The sequence below is a fragment of the Pinus tabuliformis genome, chromosome 3_1 (assembly GCF_031772625.1).
Source record: "Pinus tabuliformis cultivar Carrire ecotype Pingquan chromosome 3_1, CPIR1, whole genome shotgun sequence".
Classification (NCBI taxonomy): Eukaryota; Viridiplantae; Streptophyta; class Pinopsida; order Pinales; family Pinaceae; genus Pinus; species Pinus tabuliformis.
Genome location: NC_142301.1, coordinates 987564075 through 987581070, shown reverse-complemented (window position 1 = coordinate 987581070; position 16996 = coordinate 987564075). Strand labels below are relative to the sequence as shown.

Here is a 16996-nt window from a genome sequence, read left to right as displayed (position 1 = left end):
CCAGCCTCTTCGCCCTCTGCCCTCCGAGCCAGTTGGGCAACCGATCCGCCCTTGGCCCACCATGTCCTATGTCCTACCTCTCCTTCGTTTACTCCACACTGCCTTTCACACCTCAATTGGGGGATTTCTCCCTTCTCCTTATCTGTTCTTAGGATTTCCTCTAAATTTCTAATGCCTTCCATTTGGTTTAACTCCTCTCCCCTTATATCAAGGTTGACACTTGCCTGCCCACACCCCGAGTTGGCTAGGTTATCTGTTGCCACATTACCCGATCTACGGACATGCGTCGGGACAATGTAATCTATCCTTCGAATTAGATTTCCTATTTCTTGGACTAGCCGTGTTGTCCTCCAAATTTGGCTTATTTTCTCCCATCTAGTTCCTTGCTGAAGTTTTTTCACCATTTCTATTGCGAGCTTCGAGTCTCCCTCCACCTCAATTCTCTGAAAGGCTTCCTTCTTTGCAATTTCTAACTCCCGCTTCAGCGCATAGTGATAAGCTTCATTATTGCTCACAATGCCACAATCCATAGCAAACAAAAGAATGGTATTGCGTTTGTCATCTTTGAACACGCCTCTAGATCCAGCTGCCCCCGGGTTCCCTTTCGTAGCTCTGTCAAAGTTGAGTTTGATGAAGTTTTTCTGAGGGAACATGAAAATGTTTGGAGACTCCCAGGGAGGGGATTTTTGTTTCCAAGAGTTAGTATCTAGCATGCTGGGTTTTAGACTTAATAATGCCATTATTCGACCTTCCTGAGGATTGGTTTCCCAATCCTCTGGGTACCAGTTCTTAGCTAGGATCGTTTCTCTTATATTCTCGGCAATCATTCCCCATAATTCTACTGTTGTTCTCTTTTCCCCTTTGAAGATTCTTTTGTTTCTTTCCTTCCACACCGCCCAGAGTAGGAATCCTAATGATATCTACCAAGTGCTGTTTAGAACGGGATTCTCGTAAGGCTTCCTTCTCCATTTACCTGTTTTTGCTTTCATGCTTGTTTGATCCCTGTCACTAAGACTGAAAAGTTGCTCATGGTTTTTCCAGAGTATTTCACTATAGCTGCAGGTGTTTGTTAGATGTTCCATTGATTCTGAGTGTCCTCCACAAGTGCAACAGGTCGATGGTCCCTGCAAACCCTTTATCTGGAGTTGATCCCAAGTGAGTGCTCTACCATGCTGAGTTATCCACAGGAAGAAAGCAATTTTCGGCCATAATTTGTCTTGCCAGATTCTATCCCATATAGGTGGCCCTTGTTGTTGGTGGTGCGCTACTTGTAGGTGGTAGCCTTCTTGAATGGTGAACATCCCTTTGATTTTGTACCCCCATCTTATTATATTCGGACCTTCCGATATTGCAATTTTCTAGGTTTCCATCTCTTTCTCATATGTTTCCCACTGAATGGATTTAGGAGCATCTGACCAGTCTTGTTTCTGCTTCCATTTTCTCCAATGTTCTCCCATGTCCGGGCTCCAAAAAAATTTCATTGTCTGTTTTGCAGGGTTATTGGTGAATTGACATATTCCCCTAGATCAAGTCTAATATGTAATTTTTCTCTCTGCTGCCATGCCTCATTCCAAAAATTGGCTTTGTCTCCTCCCCTTATTTCCCAGAAGCTGTGAGTTCTTATCAATTCCCTATTTTCTGATGCTAAATTCCATATGGTCGATCCCTTGATGTTTTCCTGGACTCTTAGCCTTCCTTCAATCGACTGTGGCATTCCATATTTTCTCCCCCATATTTCTCTCCAGATATCTATTTCTCCATGAACCCATCTCCACCATAGCTTGGCCCCCATGACGTAGTTTAGAGTATAAGGGTATTTGAGACCCAACCCTCCTGTTTTTAATGGCTTGCTGAGCCAATTCCATGATAGCAGGGCTCATATATATATATATATATATATATATTTCCCTTGCCACAGAAATTTCTTAAAGATGTCGATTATCCTATATATATATTTCCCTTGCCACAGAAATTTCTTAAAGATGTTGATTATCCCTTGACACACTGTTTTGGTGACATATTGACTAGATAATTGGTAGATCGGGATTGAATGAATCACAACTTTCAACAATATAACGCGACTTTCCATATTTTGTGATCTAAAAGTCCAGTTTTGCATTCTCCCTTGGCTTTTCGCCAGCAAAGTCTTCCAGTTTTCCACTCTGATTTGGTGGAAACTTAGCTTAATTCCTAAGTATTTTGAAATAAGATTGCATATGCGAAATCCCATAATTCTTGGTAAAAAGGCTTGAGATGGGTTTGTAGTATTGAAGAAAAAGATGTCCGACTTATCCTTATTTATCTCCATCCTAGAGGCACTCGTGAAATCATTTAGGATTTCCATCAAGCCTCTGGCTTCCTTGAGGGTTGCTTGCCCAAACATCATTATGTTGTCAACAAACTGTTGATGTGTTAATGGAAAATCATTTCCCCACATTCTAAGACCTGTAAATTGATCGCCTTGCACTTTTTCTTTTACATATCTTCCTAATCCTTCAGTAGCCAATATAAAAAGGAATGGGGACATTGGTTGCCTTGTCTAAGTCGACTGGTTGCATTGAACGCCTTAGTAGGAGATCCATTGAGGAGAATTAAGAACACTGGGGTCGAGATCATCGACGATATCCAGCTTATCCATCTAGAATCAAAGCCAAACGCCTTTAGGATACCTTGTAGGTACTTCCAACTGAAACGGTCATAAGCTTTCGATAATTCTAGTTTTATCATCATACCTTTTGTTTTTTGGCTCTTCAGGGAGTGAATTGCCTCTTGAGCCATAACAATTCCACCCACAATTTGCCTCCCTTTGACAAAGCCTTTTTGTTCTTGGGAGATTAATCTAGGAACGATAGGTTTGAGGCGATTCACCATGATTGTGCACATGATTTTATATACTTTGAACAATTATATATGTTCACTTGAAGTTGCTTCTATCGCTATCCGAATGCAAAACAATCTGAATCTATATATACACGTCCCCACTCCCGACGCAAAACCATGTTAATCTCTTCCAAAAGGATGTGCACGTAGGTTATAAATGCTTCTTGTACGTGTGAAAGAAGACCAATAGCAAGCAGTAGGTAGATCGTCAAAATCTGATATCTTCATAAATCGACGAATCTTTTTCAAAAATCTCATACTGACGGCTGAAACGTCAATTTCGGAGTCACATATGGAAGCAGGGGTTAAATTTGACGGGTGACCCTACCCGTCAAGGAATTTTTTTATGACGTTTTTATTTTTAAACTGCCCATCATATGACTTTTAAAATTTATTTGTACAAGTTTCATCTAATTTCAAATTGTACAATAAAAAAACAATAGTTGTGAAATAATTTTCAAACAAAAAACATAATGTGTATGATTTCTCGGTTAGATACAACGACCCTTTTGGTGGCTCCCCCAACAACCGACTTTGCAGACAAGAAGTTGTGTTCAACCTCATTTCGGACAAAACCCAACAGTCTAATGCTATTTACTGCACAAACCGTTGTTGAAAGTCTAGTGCAATTTTTTACAACAATTACAAAACAAAGCTCAATTTTTTACATAACCCACTACTCAAAATTCAGCGGATTTAATATCCCACTAAAGACAAATGGATTCAATGCATCAAGCTCTACTGAAATTTCAAACATATAAAAGACTTACTGCGCAAAATTCATGGGTGTAAACCCCTTACTCAGAATTCAATCACACCAAAATCCTATGATACCCACTTTCCAATGCAAAACCCAATACTTAAACATTCATTCAATGCGAAACCCAACAGTAAAATATATGGACAAAACTTGGACCCAACTGCACAGAGGGCAGTCAAATTTCAAGTGACTGTTGTAACTGGTGAATTTGTTGATTCTCCCACATTCCTAAATTGAATAGAATGAAGTGCCCACTAAGGAGTGTGGCTGTAGTTAATAGCACAGAACCTTGACAGAAATGCAGGAACATAAAACAAATATTCGGGTTCTGAGATTGAAACAGTGGGAGGGTACTTACCATGCGAACGTCCTCCTTAGGTGTCCACTTTGAGCAACGATCACACCAACTCCACCTCGTCTGTGCTCTGTGCACTGGTTTGTTAGGTGCTTTTGTTTCTTTTCCCATGGCGCGTCTACTATCATTCGCTGTCTACTATCATTCCTGTCAGCGTGTCATAGTCATCACTATTTTTTCTCTCTTCATATGGAATATTGAGGTAAGACGTTACAACTTACAGGCTACAGCATATCACAGATTCACAAGTGATCGGGATTCGGTGGTAAATTGAGGATAAAGCTTTAAGCGATGATTATTTCCCTGCGGACCGCGACAGGACTCATTAATGGAATCTTGTACATATTAAAGTTTACAGGTGGTAAGTTGGTCACTGGTAACAGTGGTAAGTTTTATTCTAAATGTTCAAGCGATAAACCCTAATGTGAATTGAATGCAAAATCCTCAGATCTGATAACCATCCAATCACTGTTCTTTGTCAATAAACCCTAAACTTGCAAGTTGCCCCGGCAGGAGTCTGGAGATTATAAATTTATAAGGTTACACTGTTACAGATTCACACCATATTAAAAATGCCACAGTCGTTCCAAAAAGTTCTGAGTTATAGTAATTATTATTAATATTATAATTATTTCACAACAAAATCGCCACATCGTCAAGATCCCTGTAGGCTGTGAGGCGATGGCACAATGTGAAATGATGGGCCACTAACAGAGTGATTAAACCTTGATATAGAGTGAAATGGGCCACTCAACCAGGTACCGATTACTTGAAGCGTGCCATATATATATGTGGGGCTTAAATATCAATTTTAATTTTCTTAAAATCTTACTTTCGAGTTTACAATACACAAGATACTATCAAAATACGTTCTCTTTCTAAATAATTAATATATCTATTTCGAGTGCAGTGCTTATGAATTACTTTATCATTAAATATGATAAATATATTAATTTTTTTTTTTTTTTTTTTTTCGAAAGGTGGAAAAACCTATCAAACTCAGTTTGTCAAACCAACAGTGAGGACAGCCATCTCTGGCTGCTATCCGCAAATGTCAGTTGACACATCACTGTTATCAAGGAAAACCACGCCACCTGAAATAACCCGCTGGTGGTCCGTAAGGGAGCAGGCTATCACTCCTGCCAGATGCCTCTGGGTCTTGGGCCGTTAACCTGTGTCCTTACGTCCGAGGAAGACGAGCTCTTAGCCAAGCAGAAGTAGTTTTAGGGCATACTCCAGGCCCAGATAAATATATTAATTGTTAAAGCATGTATTACTTTCTATTTTCTCGTATATAAATATAAATAATTAATATATCTATTTCCAGTGCAGTGCTTATGTCATGAATGTTTCCACTGGCAATAAATTCTCAATTGCTTCTTATCAGTTTTTTTTTTTTAAATTGATGAAATAATACTCGGAGTGTAACGAAATATAATTAAATGGCAACAATAGTTAGATGATAAACAATAAATACATAATATATCAATAATAAAAGTAATAGTAATCACTGCAACGCAGGCGCCGTGGCAAATCATTAAATTCACGCGTTAATGCCGTCTTTTCAAGGTACCTTTCCTTTTTTAGGAGGTTTAACACGCTGAAGCAATGCTTGCATTCTGGAATAAAGGTCGGAAGCCTGTAGCAGGTATAAAAAATATATGACCTAAGGTTAAATATATATATATAAAAAAAAAAAATAAAAAAATTTTGAACTTTTAATTTTTACACATGCCCGTCAACATGACGTTTTTGAAAATAAATGGCAAGCTGTGCATGAAGTGGACGTTTAAAACTAAAACGTATTTTACGGGTAAAAATGCGAAATACAGGCATACGGGCGTCAAATTTAACCCCTGTATGGAAGCTATAAGACAAGGAATTGAATTTCGGAACCAATTTCCCACTGTACTCGTATAAGACAAGGAATTGAATTTCGAAGCCAATTTCCCACTGTAGTCGTAGTCGTCTTAGACCCGGACTTGAAAGTGGGACAGATTGTTTCTCCATTTACTTAATGTATTCGACCATTATAAGACAAGGAATTGAATTTCGGAGCCAATTTCCCACTGTACTCGTATAAGACAAGGAATTGAATTTCGGAGCCAATTTCCCAGTCGTAGTCGTCTTAGACCCGGACTTGAAGGTGGGACAGATTGTTTCTCCATTTACTTAATGTTTTCGACCATTTTTGTGTGGCGGAGTGTTGGCCGATAATCCTAAAGATAATCCTAAAGAGGAGTTTGCCTAGCCTGCTCACGTGTTTACGTTTACGGAACCTTAAGGATCCGCACCGTGAACAACACGCCAGATTCACTTCATGTACTCCAGAAATGGGCAAATGATTGATATGATGTGTGGCCGATTGCGATGAAACCTGTCGGATGGGACCGGTAACCACACCCTCTACCAGGGAACTATTCACGGGCGGTAATTCTGGGATTCCTAAATGTTGCGAAGGAAGATTTTAAAGCATTTAAACAGAGTAGCCATACACGGTATTTGATGTATGTTTGATTCCACAGGGCATTTAATGATTTGGCATTCAGTGACTTGTATGTTGAGTTTTCTACTGTAGTAGATGTAAGGCAAATCCACTATTACTGTGAGCGATGTAATATTCAATATAAGACATTAGATGCTCTGTGCTAGTTTTTTTTAAGGACAGAGAAAAAATTGTATTAAATTACATTAGAAAAAATTGTATTAAATTACATTTGTTTTTTTTAATGATTTGGGAAAGAAAACATTTACATTAAATTTATATTAAATCAGTTATTATGTTTCTAATTTTTATTATTTTTTGTTTCTCAATGTAAAGGTCAAATTTAAAGGTCTCGAGTTATTATTTATCCCTAAAGAGTGGGTTCCCATGAGAAAAAAACCATCTTTACACTTAAGGATTTGTTCCCCAAAAGAGAAAAAATCATTTTTACCTCTAACCAATTGTTCCCCCCAAAGAAAAAGAAATCCATCTTTATTTCTAAGGAGCAGGTTCCTAAAAGAGAAAAAGCCATAGACTAGTGAGTACCTGGCACTATAGATGGAAATGGTGGGATGGATACATCTTTTAAGTATGGTTAATTGGATAATAGGATGAGAGCAATGCTTTTTTAGGTTGTGGAACAAAACTGCCCCTAGAAAAGTTGCTGGCTTCATAATGTTGTGAAACAAGGAGAAAAAGCCATACGTCATAGACTAGAAAAAGCAATAGACTAGTGAACACCTAACCCTGTAGATGGAAACAGTGGGATGGATACATCTTTTAAGTATGGTTAATTGGATAATAGGAAGGGAGCAATGCTCTTTTAGGTTGTGGAACAAAACTGCCCCTAGACAAGTTGGTCGCTCTCTAATGTTGTCAAACAAGATAGGCATGCTCCTAGAAAAAATCTAACTTGATGGACAAGTAGAATGAAAAAAATTAATGAATTTTTGTTTTTGTTTTTTTTACCAATTCAACATAATTTGGTAACTATGATTAGAATCCAAAAAAACCTTAATCGTAGAAATGAGTCATTTGACTTAAAATGCCAATAATAATTAGCTTTTCGCTTTGCATCAGGGAATCCTCTCCTTTTATTATAGAGTTTTCATCTTCTATTATTTTAAATAATAATAAAAATATTATTTTTATAATAAAAATAATAACAATTTGTTTTCTAATTTATCTTTATGACTCTTTTTACCGTGAAAAAAAAATCAAATATTTGATATAACATAATTTTTCTCGACTCAATGAAAAAATTGAAGTACTTTTTCTCCACTACTGATGCGACGAAATAAATCTATTGAATGGATGAAGGTAAAATGTTTTCTTTAGAGGTCATCATACATTGGGATATGAAAAAATCGTTCGTCAATAATGGGAGGAAACCCAGTGTCATAGGACAAAGATTCATGAACCGACTTTACCAAAGATTATACTATGCGCTAATGTCACCCTTGTCTGACGCAATAACATCACGATTCACCGTAAATTCATTTATTGGATTTTAATCTAACGCGTTAGGTTTTATTGGTTTATATAAATTCTAGTATTTTCCTTATAAAATGCATTATATAAGGAGGAACAGACTATTAATGATGATTGATAAATAAATAAATTTAAGTTCCACAGCAATTTTATTTTAAAAAGTGATTTAAAACTATTTATATATATAATTTTTATTCATTTATTAATTTTTTTTAATTTATATTTTAATATATATAGATGAAAATAGTATTTATGGTAATTTAAATTTATTTAAATTTTATATTTATGTAGTAAAGGAAATTTTTCCAAAAAATATAGATATAAATTTTTTAATACTTAAAAGTTTTATTTATAATGATAATATGAATGTTTATTGAGATTAAGTTTGATTTTTTTAATTATAAATAAGTGTAATAATTATTTAGTTTGTTTTTAAAATTTCTTTTAAAAGTTTTAATAAAATTTTTTCTAAATCATTATAAGTTTGATAGGTTAAAAAAGTTAGTATTAAAATAAATGTTTTGAATTTGTGATTTAATATGGTTGTGTGTAAAATATTTTGAGTTGAGATGTTTTTTATCTTTCACCTTTTTAATATTTATACAGATGACAAATTTTTTAGCACAACTATTTTTTAGAAAAAATTCAATACTCTTTTACTATGAAGCTCACTAGATTTTGTTACTCTTATAATAATGTTGATTTTTTTCTTTACTATATTTGAAATAAATAAATATGATAGATCCTTTACATGGTTGTGTGTAAAACATTTTGAGTTGAGATGTTTTTTATCTTTCACCTTTTTAATATTTATATAGATGACAAATTTTCTAGCACAACTATTTTTTAGAAAAAATTCAATACTCTTTTACTATGAAGCTCACTAGAGTTTGTTACTCTTATAATAATGTTGATTTTTTTCTTTACTATATTTGAAATAAAGAAATATGATAGATCCTTTACATTGGAGTTGATCACCTCTTCATGGTATCTTAATTTTTTGTGATCCTCTAATCTTTTATCAGGCCACAATTTTTTAATTAAATTTAAATGTAACACTATTTATAACATTTTTTTTTCCTTCACATTGACCTTTTCATTTATTCACTAATGGTTTAACTAAGACTTGAAATATTAGTGACCTATTATTACTCATGTTCTCAATGGGAATAAATGCTTTCTTCTATGAAAATGATAAAATATCATACATTACCTTTACTTCTAAAATTACAAGTTATAAAACACTTTTATATTTGCTTGATCTCTTCCCATGGGTTGATAGAGAATTTGTAACCCCAATATGCACAAGCATATAAGGTGACATGAGTGATTTGGTTTTCAAAGAGACATTCTTTTTATCCCATAGCAAAAAGTTCCTTGATTTACAATTATTTTCTATTTCATAATAAACATTCCACCCTCCATTTATTATTTTTCCAATACAATAGTTCTAGTTAAGCTAGCTATGAAGATGGAATCACATATATTTGTATAAAGTCACCTTCAAATTATTGTTATCATACACAAAACTAGCTTAAGAATCTTTTTGGAATTCATTATTTTTGTGAGCAGTCATGCCTATACTATAATATAAATCCTTAGGATTTTTAGTTGCATATGGGATCATAGTGACTCATTGCCATACATATAATATCATTAGTGTAAAACAAAAGGGTGATGACTATACTAGTGATAATTGAGATGAGACAACGTGCCTCTTCCAAGGAATCCTCTAATTTATCAATCTATATGCCAAACAAGGTTAGGGAACATAGGAAAACTTCTATCTTACTCTTAAATTGAAAGGAACTTTAAGCTATTCTAAAATATAATCCAAACCCCTATATCAAGATCTTTTCTAGAATCAATGAAAAGATGTAACACATTAGTTTTATTATTGTAACACTCTTTCAAATTGGTTTTAGGCATAACAAAATACTCCAAAGTTGCATAATAACTCAAAATTTTGATTTAGCCTTACCTTATTTTCTATAACTTTCTAATTATAAATTTTCTAAAATAATTCAAATAAAATCAATCATAATGATTCTATAGAAATAGTTTTAATCTTTTTTTCTAATATATATAATAATACTTTAAATTTAGATATCAATAACACATTACCTCACTACTAAATTAAAAACATTTAAGATTATCTCTCAATAATTTTTAATACCCTCAAATTTCTTATTTGCTAATTTCTTAACTTTAAACTCTATAACATTGAATAAATAAATAAATAAACTAATATTTCTATATATAGGGTTGGAATATAATTACTGTATTAACCTTGAAGGAACGAACAAATTAACTAATATTTATAACTAACTAATTATATTCTTTTTATAAATATGGTTAGAATATAATTATTATATAAATTACAATTTTAATATTCTTTTTATTGGTCATGTTAATTCTTTATTAGATTTAAAAGGATATGATTTACTACTAGGTATATTAAAGAATTAGCAGATATTTTAAGATAGAAATTATGATTTTATATTTTTATATTTTTATTATTTATTTATTTATTTTAATAGTTTTATATGTATTTATTTTATTAGATTTTATTTAGAAAAAACATCATATTTTTGCTAAGATAATAATGGACATTCAGGTATAATTTAGATAAAGTATGGTTAAAATTTTTGGAAATTTAATTTATATTTATTAAGTTTTAAGATTTTAAATGCCACACTAAATTTTTGATGATATTGAATCCATTTTCAGTATCAAAAATATTATTTAAACATTCTCACTGTAAGATATTTTTTAAAAATTAACAACCAAACCTTTTAATTAAATTTTAATATTATATAAACATTAATTAAATACATTTATACATTTATTAGCTTGTTTCTTGTAATAAAATTTTAATATAATCAAAATAATATATTCCAATTAAATTTTAATATTATATAAACATCAAAAAAATACATTTATTGGATTGTTTCGGATGATAAGGTGGAATGGTGATTATATTCTTCGTCAGAATTTAAATTCTTATCAGTAATTTAAATTCCTATTAGTAATTTAATGAATGAGCTTTTATACTTCCTGATGTAATGACTTTATGCCTAAGGTCAGTAATGAAATGCGTCTGAGTTATAAAATATACGTCATTCTGATGACGATTTCCTCATCCACTGGTTGAGACCTGTGAGAAAGCGATCATATTAGAGAACAGTAGTCTTCATTTTTGAAGTATGGAGAAGGAAGCACGATCGGGGAAGGTGGAGTATGAAGATCCCCTTCCTGCTCCGCTTCTAGATGCAAACGAGTTCTATAGTTGGTCGTTCTACAGAGCCATCGTAGCCGAGTTCGTGGCCACGCTTTTGCTTCTGTATGTGACAGTTGCCACCGTCATCGGGAATGCTAACGATAAGAGTCCATGTGGAGGCGTCGGCACCCTGGGTATTGCCTGGTCCTTCGGCGGAATGATCTTTGTCCTCATGTATTGCACTGCTGGCATTTCGGGTGGTCATCTTCTTTTCTCTTGTCTTATTATATTAATCAGCGATTTTTTTCTTCCTTGAATTCGTTGATATTGGATTTGGGGCATCCTTATGTCGATTGAATATTCGGGAAACAGAGGACATGGGCGCCGTTAATTATTTAACAGCGCCTATGTCCCTCGGATAACTAAACATTTGGGGAATTAGTTATCGACATAAACTCAGGGTTTGATTTGAGAAATACATATAATGTTGGTGCAGGTGGGCATCTAAATCCCGCAGTCACCTTTGTGCTGTTCCTTTGCTCGGAAGGTGACTCTGAATAGAACAGTCCTGTACATGGTGGCACAGTGCTTAAGTGCAATCTGCGGGGCAGGGATGGTGAAAGCGTTGCAGAAAACTTACTATTCTTTGCTGTCGAAGGGATACGCCAATGGAACAGCTCTCGCCGCAGAGATAGTTGGCACTTTCACCTTGGTGTATACCGTCTTCTGTTCGATCGACCCCAAGAGCAACGCCTGCGACGCTCACGTTCCTGTATGTTATGCCCTGAGCTACTTTCTTTCTTCAGATCTGAAAATAAGAGATATTATATTTCTATTTCTGGTAGGATTTTAGATTTTGTATGTTATGCCCTGAGGGCCTGTGCTACTTTCTTTCTTCAGATCTGAAAATAAGAGATATTATATTTCTATTTCTGGTAGGATTTTAGATTTTGAAAATATTCCATATTGGATGAATAAATACTTAGCTCTGGTTTATAAGATTATAATATTTCCGAAATCTATAATCAAGATAATAATAACCCTAATAAACAAACTCTTCCATTGATTTAATGGAAGAGTAATCAAGAGAAGGACAGCCCCAGTAAACAGCCCCTTCCATTGATTAAATGCTATGATGAAAAGTTACAATTTGGATAATCACACTTTTGATATATGGGCATTTGAGAAACTCCATACTGCATTTTCAATCATGACAATTTGATTTTCTTTAAGTGAAGCTTTGAATCATCGCAATTTGATTTTCTTTTAACTGGAGTTTGAATAAAATATTGAGAAGGAAATCTGTTTTCTATAACTTTAGCGTCATTCAAAGTTGGTTAATACGAAAAGATATAAATACCTTCCTTGCCGCAATTAATTTGATTTTCTTTTAAGTAGAGTTTTGAATCATCGCAATTTGATTTTCTCTAACTGAAGTTTGAATAAAATATTGAGAAGAAAACCTGTTTTCCGTAACTTTAGGTTTATTCAAATTTGGTTAATATGGAAAGATATGAAAATCTTCCTTACCTGGTTAATATGAAAATATATAAGAACCTACCTTACCACAATTTGAATCATCATTTTGACATTTTGTACAATGCTTTCGAAAAAAAATCTCTTTATAAAAGTTTAGCATATTTTATTCGAAGTAGGATATACTGAAAAATATAAAAGCTTATTCCATTTAAAGTAGGCAACAAGTAAGAACCTTCCTTACCACAATTTGAATCATCATTTTGACATTTTGTACAATGCTTTCGAAAAAAATCTCTTTATAAAAGTTTAGCATATTTTATTCGAAGTAGGATATAATGAAAAATATAAAAGTTTATTCCATTTAAAGTAGGCAACAAGTACCCGGATGCGGGTGAAATCAATGTGTAATTATGGTTCAAAAGACAGATGGAGGTGCTAGGTATTGCCAGACGCAGACTTGCGCGATTCTCCAGGAGCTAATTCGGTTGATGGGAGTGATGTTCAGGTGGTTCGTTCGGTTCCTGAAGGATCATTTGCAAAGCAGAAGATTTGGCATGCTCTCTACATTTACTACTTGTCCCATTCAAGGTATGGCTTTGGTTATTTTATCCATGGCGTCCAGGGATTTCATTACCATTGTAAGCGCCCTACCTTCGTGTCTCTGGTTAAAGCCGGAAGTGGGTTTCGAAGGCTGGCTGTTCCTTGCAAACAAAGGTGAGTTTCCTCTGTGTATTTCGTTTCTTGTTCATCTCTGGCTTGGGAAAGTGTGGCGTTTAGTTAGCGGTCTGGTCTCTGGAAACTTTGGCAAGCTTTCTACTTCCCCTGCTACTTTTCCTACGTCGCTCTCCCTGCAATTACAGTCTGGCCGTCCGTGTCTTAAGTTGGTTCCTGTGTTGTGTAACCTATCTCTGGGCTCTGCTTTCAGTTTCCTAGATTGTTTCACCACCCTCCGGTCTCAGCCTCTGTGGACTCCCCTCAGCATGGTGCGCCACAGCAAGAGGAGTCGTTCCGGGGGAAGTTGGGGAGGGCGTGGAAAGCAGCCGGCTTCCAGCTCTGTGGATCCTGTTCACAATCCAATTCCGTATCATGGGTTCCAAACAACTCATTTCACTTTTCAGAGCAATTTGCATAGACCTGTAATTACTGCCAATATCACCATTCTCTTCTCTGAAGAAGAAGCTCCGCCCCCAATTCGGGTGCGCCTGATGTCTGAGCCTTCTCAGGAAGCTTTCCAAGGAGTCAGCAGTCAAAGCAATAGACAGGACAATGCAGGGGAAAGTCTGGAGAAAGATCAGGGGGAGAGACTTGAAAGGAGTGAGGCTCCCAGTGCCTCTCGGCCTCCAGAAACTGTTGTCTCGAGGATTCGGGAAGAGATGGATAGTGACACGCGCCCCTTGATGAGGCACCCAGGTGAGGAAGATGCTGGACATGAGGATGCATGGAAGGATAACGTTTGTCCGGTGGTGGAGGAACCTCAGCATGAGGACGATGCATTTTAAGGCCATCTGGGCCTTCTCCTTTTTTGTTTTTTGGATGACTAAAATGATCAAGCTCAAGCGGTTTTGGACGCAGCTCGGGTCGGCTATCTTCAGACAGGCGGACTTAATTTTCTCTGTGTTGCTTAGTAATGTAAAACTCTTCCGGATTTTTGAGCATTGTAATGGTCTCTGGAATTTTGAGCAATGTAATGGTCTCGTGCTCTGGTCATATGCTCTCGACAGACGGTTTTCTCCTCCTCTTCATGTTTCCTCGGTTAATTCCTGGTGGCATTATCTGTTCTCTTGCTTATGTATCTGGTTCTTCCCTCACAAGAGATAGTTTATGTTGTTCTGAGTGTCTTCGGAGGATGATTCCCAAGGCCTGGCCCCCTTGTATTTTTACTTTGTTTTCCAGTTAATAGAATTAGCATTTGCCGAGAAAAAAAAAAGTAGACAACAAGTAGGCAATCTGAACGTGGTATTTTTATTTTGATTGTAGATTTGAAAAATATCTAGAAATCGAGTAATGTGAAGTTAATAAGATTTAACTTGTTATCGAAATTTGAAATATTCTTGAAACTGCATACTAAATAAGAAGATGTTAAATCTTATTGTATATTGAATAATAAAATGTTAAATTTTATTATAAATTCCAGAAATGTTCAAAATATATATATTTATTTATATATATAAAATCCTAAAAAAAAACCCGAAAATGAATTTTCTGACTTTCAAATTTCTCCCACATCCCAAAATATAAAGAATAGCAATGAAATGAAACAATTAACATGTCCATCAAATTTTTGGATATTTCTAAATCTTGGATTTCAAATAAGTTCCAACACTTTTAAATGCTAAACTTATCCAATTACGAATTCCAGAAGTATCCAAAAGATATAAAAACCTAACCACCCTTCGGATCTGACTTTCCAGTCTTTGCACAATCACTAGTGAATTGACGACAGTATGAGCTAACAGTTTCTGTGCTCTGCCCATCCTAAGATTCCGTCCTATAAACGAGAGAGATCGTAATGTTCTCCGTGGAGGTGGGATTTCCGGTCGGACTATTTCGTTAGGAAATGGGATGTGCGCCTGGCCCTGGCCCTGGGATGTGAGAAATTTGGTGGGAAGCGTGCCTGTACGTTATCATTGTCCATTCCTCCAACGTGTATGTAGTAAGCCATTTTATTATTCTGTATACGTTTGTTATTTGATTCATTAATAGATGTTAATATACTGAGTGGCGCAGGCTTTGGCTCCGCTTTCAATTGGATTTGCTGTTTTCTTGGTACACCTGGCAACCATTCCCATCACTGGGACGGGCGTCAATCCTGCCAGAAGCTTTGGAGCAGCCGTGATTTATGGCCATAAGAAATCCTGGGACGAGCATGTAAGAAGAAGATAATAGTCTCCTTTCTGCTGTTTTCTATTTATCGGTATTGCAGTTTTTATGGAATTGAATTTTGATTGTTACATTCCAGTGGATCTTCTGGGTTGGTCCTCTTATTGGAGCTACGGTAGCTGCTGCGTTTCACAAATACGTTATCCGAGCAACCATAAAATGGCACAGCAAGGAACCCAACCATGTTTAATGAAGAAACTGGGCTTTGTTCTTGCGGATGCATTTGTGTCGTAAAATTGTATTTGCTTTTAGATGTTGTAAGTTTTGAGGGGCCAAAATTTCACGTATGCCGGATAGTAATCTCAAATTAGGCATCAATAGATGCTAAAATAATTTTGATACGATGGCAAATATATATTTTTGGTTGGATAACGACTGCGATATAAACCCGTGATGATGGTACTTCACCGTAATTCTAAAATTCCAAGCCAAATTGATATAATGACAAAAATATGGCTAAACAGTGTTTATTTATTTATTTATTAATTACTAAGTGCATAGTTCAAATCAGAATTGCAAAACAGCCAAAAGCTTTTTCTGACTCAGTGGTTATTCATACAGACGCGTTGTAACTGAAGCCATTTTCAGAAAACAATTACATATGAATCGAGTCAATTTCCAGCGCATAATTTTCCATCTTAGAATGTACTCTTCTGATCTAGGAATTGTCATTGTAAGAAGTTATAATGGGCAATGATATACTATTATTGGTATTCAAATTTTCTCAAATGCAAATCATCCTATTGATATTGTTGTCCTTATTTGGCAAGTTGATTGCTATCCTATTTTGTCTGCCAAACAATTCTTATGTCTTATAAACTGTGTTATTCTTGTCATTATTTGGCATTTTCATCGCTATCCTATTTTCTCTGCCCAACAATTCCAAAATCAAGGTTACGTCTATCAATTATGTTGCCAAATGAAATGTATTATAAAGGTATCAAATGTGATCTGTTCTCTGAGTGTGAATGTCGGCGTTCCTTTAACATGATGTTGACGTTGCTAAGGGTATGATGTTCATACTTCCACACTTGTTAACTGTAAAAGTGATGCACAGCTAAGTTATGACCAAAATAAAACAAAGCTAAAATGATTTTAAGGACAATTGTTCAGAGTCTAAATTATTCAAACAACAGCGCTAAAAGCGTGCAAACTTAGCAACTGCATGAATAACAAGAAACAAGAAGAAAGAATTGGTGGCTGATTAGAATGTCCTGCATTGATGACTGAAAGATACAAAGAAAATAATGACGAAAGGGCATCTCTGCAAACGTTCATAGCTGTTTACAATCTTCGGTGGTTCGGGTAGCCATGTTCCTTGGATCTAATTATTGTCTATGATGTAGCTTGCCTAAACTCGGGGATGCAAATGTGTGGTGTTACATTTATAGCCAAATTTTTCTCTTTCTTGAAATCATCTTATCTTAATAATCATATAATTTATTA

General features: G+C 35.1%; 1 pseudogene across 1 annotated transcript; it reads left to right on the top strand.

The window, feature by feature from the left end:
* Positions 1–11152: 11152 nt before the first annotated feature.
* On the top strand, positions 11153–16146 carry LOC149191162 (putative aquaporin PIP2-8; annotated as a pseudogene). Its single transcript, XR_016256585.1, has 4 exons — positions 11153–11448; positions 11688–11963; positions 15398–15538; positions 15630–16146. The product of XR_016256585.1 is annotated as a putative aquaporin PIP2-8 (transcript).
* The last annotated feature ends 850 nt before the right edge of the window (positions 16147–16996 follow it).